At 39.0% G+C, this 10000-nt stretch overlaps 1 protein-coding gene across 5 annotated transcripts in view; it reads left to right on the plus strand.

Moving 5' to 3' along the window:
• The window catches only part of nfia (nuclear factor I/A), a 123900-nt gene that overhangs the window by 79244 nt on the left and 34656 nt on the right, over positions 1-10000 (plus strand). The gene's annotated exons all lie outside the window — the stretch shown is intronic.

Below are 10000 nucleotides of genomic sequence, written 5' to 3' on the forward strand. Positions count from 1 at the left end.
AGTATTATGTGTTAATAACTAATGACAAGTGTTATGTGTTAATAACTAATGACCAAGTATTATGTGTTAATAACTAATGACAAGTATTATGTGTTAATAACTAATGACCAAGTGTTATGTGTTAATAACTAATGACAAGTATTATGTGTTAATAACTAATGACCAAGTATTATGTGTTAATAACTAATGACCAAGTATTATGTGTTAATAACTAATGACCAAGTGTTATGTGTTAATAACTAATGACCAAGTGTTATGTGTTAATAACTAATGACCAAGTATTATGTGTTAATAACTAATGACCAAGTATTATGTGTTAATAACTAATGACCAAGTATTGTGTTAATAACTAATGACCAAGTATTATGTGTTAATAACTAATGACCAAGTGTTATGTGTTAATAACTAATGACAAGTGTTATGTGTTAATAACTAATGACAAGTATTATGTGTTAATAACTAATGACCAAGTATTATGTGTTAATAACTAATGACCAAGTATTATGTGTTAATAACTAATGACCAAGTGTTATGTGTTAATAACTAATGACCAAGTGTTATGTGTTAATAACTAATGACAAGTGTTATGTGTTAATAACTAATGACCAAGTATTATGTGTTAATAACTAATGACCAAGTATTATGTGTTAATAACTAATGACCAAGTATTATGTGTTAATAACTAATGACCAAGTAATATGTGTTAATAACTAATGACCAAGTATTATGTGTTAATAACTAATGACAAGTGTTATGTGTTAATAACTAATGACCAAGTATTATGTGTTAATAACTAATGACAAGTGTTATGTGTTAATAACTAATGACCAAGTATTATGTGTTAATAACTAATGACAAGTGTTATGTGTTAATAACTAATGACCAAGTATTATGTGTTAATAACTAATGACAAGTGTTATGTGTTAATAACTAATGACAAGTGTTATGTGTTAATAACTAATGACAAGTGTTATGTGTTAATAACTAATGACCAAGTATTATGTGTTAATAACTAATGACAAGTGTTATGTGTTAATAACTAATGACAAGTGTTATGTGTTAGTATGCACTATGCAGGACTAGTGAAGCTAGTATGTAAAATATAATTATGGATCATCTTAATGACTTTAATGTGTACATGCAAGTCACTTTGATTAGTTGCCTGTACACCCCCCCCCCCCCCCCCCACAGCATGTAATCCCCCCAACCAGACAGGAAAAAGCAGCTCAACAATAATCAGCCTAGCATCAACCGCTAATCTTGTTAGCTACTCACTCCCACTGACACACCCACACTTACACCCACTGACACACACCCCCCACTCCCTACTGACACCCACTGACACCCCCCACTCCCTACTGACACCCCCCCACCCCCCACTGACACCCACTGACACGCCCACTCCCTACTGACACCCACTGACACCCCCCACTCCCTACTGACACCCCCCCACCCCCCACTGACACCCATTGACACGCCCACTCCCTACTGACACCCACTGACACCCCCCACTCCCTACTGACACCCATTGACACGCCCACTCCCTACTGACACCCACTGACACCCCCCAATCCCTATTGACCCCCCCACTCCCTACTGACACCCCCCCACTGACACCCACTGATACCCACCCATTGACACCCCCCACCCCCCACTGACACCCACTCCCTACTGACACACCCCCACTGACACCCACTGTCATCCCCACTGATACCCCCCACTCCCTACTGACACCCCCACTCCCCACTGACACCCCCCCACTGACACCCACTGTCACCCCCACTCCCCACTGACACCCCCCACTCCCTACTGACACACTCCAACTGACACCCGCACTCCCCACTGACACCCCCCCACTGACACCCACTGTCACCCCCACTCCCCACTGACACCCCCCACCACCACGCCCCACTGACTCTCATGGTTGTCATGTTGCTGTAGTTGACTCTCATGTTGCTGTAGTTGACTCTCATGTTGCTGTAGTTGACTCTCATGTTGCTGTAGTTGACTCTCATGGTTGTCATGTTGCTGTAGTTGACTCTCATGTTGCTGTAGTTGACTCTCATGGTTGTCATGTTGCTGTTGTTGACTCATGTTGCTGTAGTTGACTCTCATGTTGCTGTAGTTGACTCTCATGTTGCTGTAGTTGACTCTCATGTTGCTGTAGTTGACTCTCATGTTGCTGTAGTTGACTCTCATGTTGCTGTAGTTGACTCTCATGGTTGTCATGTTGCTGTAGTTGACTCTCATGTTGCTGTAGTTGACTCTCATGTTGCTGTAGTTGACTCTCATGTTGCTGTAGTTGACTCTCATGGTTGTCATGTTGCTGTAGTTGACTCTCATGTTGCTGTAGTTGACTCTCATGGTTGTCATGTTGCTGTAGTTGACTCTCATGTTGCTGTAGTTGACTCTCATGGTTGTGAAGTTGCTGTAGTTGTTAATGGTGTTGTGTTTGAGAAGTGTTGTTGCTAAGAGGCACTCCCTCCTGCTGTACAGATGCTGTTACAGATGGGACCCCCATACCTGCCTGCACCCACACACCTTCCCCCCTCCTGATCTCCTAATGCATAAATATGTAATTAGTTCATCTGCTTGCATGAAATATGAATACAGTATGAGAAGCAGACGTGTGTTATTGTCTTTCTGAGGGTCATTAGCAGTACATTAAGATAACATGTGACACGGTCAGGGGGCGGGGCCAAGAATAGCTTGCTCACCTTTTCCTTGACCACCTCTTTACCTGTTTGCCCCACTCTGACCTCTGTGTGTGAGTGTGTGTGTGTGTGTGTGTGTGTGTGTGTGTGTGTGTGTGTGTGTGTGTGTGTATGTATGTGTGTGTATGTGTGTATGTATATGTGTGTGTGTATACGTGTGTGTGTATGTATGTGTGTGTGTGTGTGTATGTATATATGTGTGTGTGTATGTATGTGTGTGTGTGTGTATGTATGTATATGTGTGTGTGTATATGTATGTATATGTAAATAGCAAGGTTCTGTTCCCAGTGAGCGACCTCTGCTCAGCCTGCATTCACACACACACACACACACACACACACACACACACTGACACAGACACACACACACACACACACACACACACACACACACACACACACACACACACACACACACACACACACACACACCATGTGAGCAGCCATGATGACATGTCACCTGATGTGTCACGCCATGACCACTGGGGGGCGTTGTTTCCCCCTCCTCTCCCACATGCTGCCCTCTGACCTTTCAGGCCCAGCTGGTGATGCGTGTTGCCATAGAAACGCTCCGTCATGGGAGAGGTGAAATGTAAATAAAAAGCATAATAACGCACATCTTTACTCTCCTTGCTGATGACCTCTGACCCCATCCCTGCTCCTCATTGATGTGCGTCGTCATGGTTACCCACAAGATGGCGCAATGACACGAAGGTGTGAGCCGTTCCCTTTTGTCTGGGTCAAAGGTCAGGTAACGGGGACGGCGTAGCGCGGTTGGGAGAGTGGCCGTGCCAGCAAACTGAGGGTTCCTGGTTCGATCCCCACCTTCTACCAACCTCGTCATGACCGTTGTATCCTTGAGCAAGACACTTCACCCTTGCTCCTGATGGCTGCTGGTTAGCGCCTTGCATGGCATCAGTGTGTGTGTGTGTGTGTGTGTGTGTGTGTGTGTGTGTGTGAATGTGGAAATAGTGTCAAAGCGCTTTGAGTACCTTGAAGGTAGAAAAGCGCTATGCAAGTATAAGCCATTTATAAGGTGTTGTGAGGACGCCACCACGTCTTTGAATTGTTTGTTTTATTAATAGTAACCAGGATGAGGATTAACATCCTCTTTGATGTGCTTGGTGACATCATCACTCCTCTTGTTCATCTTTGTGACATCATCACTCCTCTTGTTTTATTAATAGTAACCAGGATGAGGATTAACATCCTCTTTGATGTGCTTGGTGACATCATCACTCCTCTTGTTCATCTTTGTGACATCATCACTCCTCTTGTTCATCTTTGTGACATCATCACTCCTCTTGTTTTATTAATAGTAACCAGGATGAGGATTAACATCCTCTTTGATGTGCTTGATGACATCATCACTCCTCTTGTTCATCTTTGTGACATCATCACTCCTCTTGTTCATCTTTGTGACATCATCACTCCTCTTGTTTTATTAATAGTAACCAGGATGAGGAGTAACATCCTCTTTGATGTGCTTGGTGACATCATCACTCCTCTTGTTCATCTTTGTGACATCATCACTCCTCTTGTTTTATTAATAGTAACCAGGATGAGGATTAACATCCTCTTTGATGTGCTTGGTGACATCATCACTCCTCTTGTTCATCTTTGTGACATCATCGCTCCTCTTGTTCATCTTTGTGACATCATCACTCCTCTTGTTTTATTAATAGTAACCAGGATGAGGATTAACATCCTCTTTGATGTGCTTGGTGACATCATAACTCCTCTTGTTCATCTTTGTGACATCATCGCTCCTCTTGTTTTATTAATAGTAACCAGGATGAGGAGTAACATCCTCTGTGTGGTCTGTAGAGGAAGTCAAGAAGGCAAAAGAGGAAGTGGTCTGTAGAGGAAGTCAAAAAGGCAAAAGAGGAAGTGGTGTGTAGAAGAAGTCAAGAAGGCAAAAGAGGAAGTGGTGTGTAGAGGAAAGCAAAAGAGGAAGTGGTGTGTAGAGGAAGTCAAGAAAGCAAAAGAGGAAGTGGAAGATGGTAAAGGAAGTCAAGGAGGCAAAAGAGGAAGTGGTGTGTAGAGGAAGTCAAGAAGGCAAAAGAGGAAGTGGTGTGTAGAGGAAGTTATGAAGGCAAAAGAGGAAGTGGTGTGTAGAGGAAGTCAAGAAGGCAAAAGAGTAAGAGTAAGATGGTAGGAGGTGTGCTCCATTAGAGAGTTATAATTATGGAAAGTGAGGCAGCGCTCGATCAATACAGTATTCATCACTGGGACTCCGCCCATCTGACACACACTTTGCCTTGGACCGCCACCCACGTGGAACCACACACGCACGCACACACACACGCGCGCACACACACACACACACACACACACACACACTTTTCACACACAATTCCTGTATTTGTTACCTTCCTGCCTCCCTCTTTAGGACCAGCCTTTCTAGATATATAAAGAAGTGTATTTACAACATTAATAATATATACATACTATGCACATATAAAAAAGGTAAGCGTTTAGTTCTTTGTTATTTTTTGTTTGTAATTGGTTTTTAATCTTCATTTACTTCAAGTTCTTACAGTATGTCTCTATATACATATTTAATTATTTTTTTATTATTACTTTTGGCCAAAGGGGGCACATTTCAATTTCTTACACACACTTGTTATTTCATATGTTGGCCAGAGGGGGAGCACTTCAAATTTTTACACACAATTGTTATTTCATATGTTGACCAGAGGGGGCGCATTTACATTTCTTACACACACTTGTTATTTCATATGTTGACCAGAGGGGGAGCACTTTTAAAAGCAACAATGATAAAAATCCCTCCTTTTTGGGACCACCCTCATGTTGATAGATGTCACCACAAATGAGACATTGCAATGTTATTGATTTATGTCATCACTTGTTCACACCTCCTCATATGGAAGATACTTTTCCTTGTTGATGAGATAGGCTCCAGCATCCCCTGCGACCCCAAAAAAGGACAAGCGGTAGAAGTTGGATGGATGAAGGGTAGCAATACAAGAACACACGCTTATGCCGTGTCAAGGTTTAGGAAGTAAATAAATAAGTAAATAAAGTTGATTTCAGTCAATAAATGTCTTCTTTTATTCTTATTATATTTATTTCATTTTGTTCAGCAAAAATGTGTTTCTTTTCAAGTCATTTCAAATCCAATTCCACTCAAAGTCGACCGGCTTTTACAAATATTTCTTATCAGCGCCGATTGAAGCGTCTCTCCCAGGCGTGAAGCATCATCGGGGAGAAAAGTACACAAAATCAATATTCGCCGCTCGCCAAGCAGAGGTCAAAGGTCACACATATTTACATCCATATACCAGTTTGCTGGCTGCTTTCCAGTTTGCAACTCTCATTGTGACTGGGCCGCCAGTCTGGAAGGTTTTTTGGAGGGTTTACGACTGTGCGCGTGTGTGTACGCGCGCTTGCGTGTGTGTGTGTACGCGCACGTGTGTGTGTGTGTGTGTGTGTGTGCGTGTGTGTGTGTGTGTGGCGTCTTTTGTTCTGGCAGAAGGTACAACATGGCAGCCGCTCAAAGAAAACACAGAAGCTTCAAAATGGTTGCCAACGATTTAAGATGGCTGCCAGCCTGCAGAGAGAGGGCACAACACACACACACACACACACACGGTGTATGGGGCAAGTGTGCGATAGCGAGTGTGACAAAATCCCTGTGTGTGTGTGTGTGTGTGTGTGTGTGTGTGTGTGTGTGTGTGTGTGTGTGTGTGTGTGTGTGTGTGTGTGTGTGTGTGGCAGTGTCCAACAATGGAGATTCATACACACACGGCGAGAGAGTTGCTTTAAAATGGCGTCGCCTCGTCAAAAAGTGCATCTTTCTTATTCAGATAAGATTTGTTTTATTGAAATAGTCACTTGTTGTTGTTTACTATTGGAAGGATGATTTATTGAAATAGTCACTTGTTGTTGTTTACTATTGGAAGGATGATTTATTGAAATAGTCACTTGTTGTTGTTTACTATTGGAAGGATGATTTATTGAAATAGTCACTTGTTGTTGTTTACTATTGGAAGGATGATTTATTGAAATAGTCACTTGTTGTTTACTATTGGAAGGATGATTTATTGAAATAGTCACTTGTTTATTATTGGAAGGATGTTTTATTGAAATAGTCACTTGTTGTTGTTTACTATTGGAAGGATGATTTATTGAAATAGTCACTTGTTTATTATTGGAAGGATGTTTTATTGAAATAGTCACTTGTTGTTGTTTACTATTTGAAGGATGATTTATTGAAATAGTCACTTGTTGTTGTTTACTATTGGAAGGATGATTTATTGAAATAGTCACTTGTTGTTTACTATTGGAAGGATGATTTATTGAAATAGTCACTTGTTTATTATTGGAAGGATGTTTTATTGAAATAGTCACTTGTTGTTGTTTACTATTGGAAGGATGATTTATTGAAATAGTCACTTGTTTACTATTGGAAGGATGTTTTATTGAAATAGTCACTTGTTGTTGTTTACTATTGGAAGGATGATTTATTGAAATAGTCCCTTGTTGTTTACTATTGGAAGGATGATTTATTGAAATAGTCACTTGTTTATTATTGGAAGGATGTTTTATTGAAATAGTCACTTGTTGTTGTTTACTATTGGAAGGATGATTTATTGAAATAGTCACTTGTTGTTTACTATTGGAAGGATGATTTATTGAAATAGTCACTTGTTTATTATTGGAAGGATGTTTTATTGAAATAGTCACTTGTTGTTGTTTACTATTGGAAGGATGATTTATTGAAATAGTCACTTGTTGTTGTTTACTATTGGAAGGATGATTTATTGAAATAGTCACTTGTTGTTGTTTACTATTGGAAGGATGATTTATTGAAATAGTCACTTGTTTATTATTGGAAGGATGTTTTATTGAAATAGTCACTTGTTGTTGTTTACTATTGGAAGGATGATTTATTGAAATAGTCACTTGTTTACCATTGGAAGGATGATTTATTGAAATAGTCACTTGCTGTTGTTTACTATTGGAAGAATGATTTATTAAAATAGTCACTTCTTGTTGTTTACTATTGGAAGGATGTTTTATTGAAATAGTCACTTGTTGTTTACTATTGGAAGGATGATTGGGAGTAAACTTGACATTTTAAGAGGAAAACGTTTTTTAAAAATCAAATCAAAGACAATTTAGAGTGAAATATGATGTGTATTATGATACATAATGATAGTGTTTATTATCAGTAGTGACATAAAAGACTGGTCGTTAGTAATGTGCTGTACAGTAATGCAAGAAGGAGGCTGAAGTTTGATTGACAGCTGTGTTCATTCGCCGTCTGCGGAGACCACGTCCGTCGTCTGATTTGTGGCCCTTAGCAAAATGAATGTGGCCCTTAGCAAAATGAATTGTGTCTCCTCATTTCATTAAAAGCTCAACGGGATGGATAGCTTGTTTCCCTGCTTGGAGCGGCGCGGCCGGGTGGGAACGACTAAGAAAGTCTTCCGGGAACGAAACAAGATTGCGCGGAATGTCGAAGGTGTGTGTAAAACACACACACACACACACACACACACACGGTGTATGGGGCAAGTGTGCGATAGCGAGTGTGACAAAATCCCTGTGTGTGTGTGTGTGTGTGTGTGTGTGTGTGTGTGTGTGTGTGTGTGTGTGTGTGTGTGTGTGTGTGTGTGTGTGTGTGTGGCAGTGTCCAACAATGGAGATTCATACACACACGGCGAGAGAGTTGCTTTAAAATGGCGTCGCCTCGTCAAAAAGTGCATCTTTCTTATTCAGATAAGATTTGTTTTATTGAAATAGTCACTTGTTGTTGTTTACTATTGGAAGGATGATTTATTGAAATAGTCACTTGTTGTTGTTTACTATTGGAAGGATGATTTATTGAAATAGTCACTTGTTGTTGTTTACTATTGGAAGGATGATTTATTGAAATAGTCACTTGTTGTTGTTTACTATTGGAAGGATGATTTATTGAAATAGTCACTTGTTGTTTACTATTGGAAGGATGATTTATTGAAATAGTCACTTGTTTATTATTGGAAGGATGTTTTATTGAAATAGTCACTTGTTGTTGTTTACTATTGGAAGGATGATTTATTGAAATAGTCACTTGTTTATTATTGGAAGGATGTTTTATTGAAATAGTCACTTGTTGTTGTTTACTATTTGAAGGATGATTTATTGAAATAGTCACTTGTTGTTGTTTACTATTGGAAGGATGATTTATTGAAATAGTCACTTGTTGTTTACTATTGGAAGGATGATTTATTGAAATAGTCACTTGTTTATTATTGGAAGGATGTTTTATTGAAATAGTCACTTGTTGTTGTTTACTATTGGAAGGATGATTTATTGAAATAGTCACTTGTTTACTATTGGAAGGATGTTTTATTGAAATAGTCACTTGTTGTTGTTTACTATTGGAAGGATGATTTATTGAAATAGTCCCTTGTTGTTTACTATTGGAAGGATGATTTATTGAAATAGTCACTTGTTTATTATTGGAAGGATGTTTTATTGAAATAGTCACTTGTTGTTGTTTACTATTGGAAGGATGATTTATTGAAATAGTCACTTGTTGTTTACTATTGGAAGGATGATTTATTGAAATAGTCACTTGTTTATTATTGGAAGGATGTTTTATTGAAATAGTCACTTGTTGTTGTTTACTATTGGAAGGATGATTTATTGAAATAGTCACTTGTTGTTGTTTACTATTGGAAGGATGATTTATTGAAATAGTCACTTGTTGTTGTTTACTATTGGAAGGATGATTTATTGAAATAGTCACTTGTTTATTATTGGAAGGATGTTTTATTGAAATAGTCACTTGTTGTTGTTTACTATTGGAAGGATGATTTATTGAAATAGTCACTTGTTTACCATTGGAAGGATGATTTATTGAAATAGTCACTTGCTGTTGTTTACTATTGGAAGAATGATTTATTAAAATAGTCACTTCTTGTTGTTTACTATTGGAAGGATGTTTTATTGAAATAGTCACTTGTTGTTTACTATTGGAAGGATGATTTATTGAAATAGTCACTTGTTGTTTACTATTGGAAGGATGATTGGGAGTAAACTTGACATTTTAAGAGGAAAACGTTTTTTAAAAATCAAATCAAAGACAATTTAGAGTGAAATATGATGTGTATTATGATACATAATGATAGTGTTTATTATCAGTAGTGACATAAAAGACTGGTCGTTAGTAATGTGCTGTACAGTAATGCAAGAAGGAGGCTGAAGTTTGATTGACAGCTGTGTTCATTCGCCGTCTGCGGAGACCACGTCCGTCGTCTGATTTGTGGCCCT

The sequence above is a fragment of the Nerophis lumbriciformis genome, linkage group LG18 (genome assembly GCF_033978685.3).
Source record: "Nerophis lumbriciformis linkage group LG18, RoL_Nlum_v2.1, whole genome shotgun sequence".
Classification (NCBI taxonomy): Eukaryota; Metazoa; Chordata; class Actinopteri; order Syngnathiformes; family Syngnathidae; genus Nerophis; species Nerophis lumbriciformis.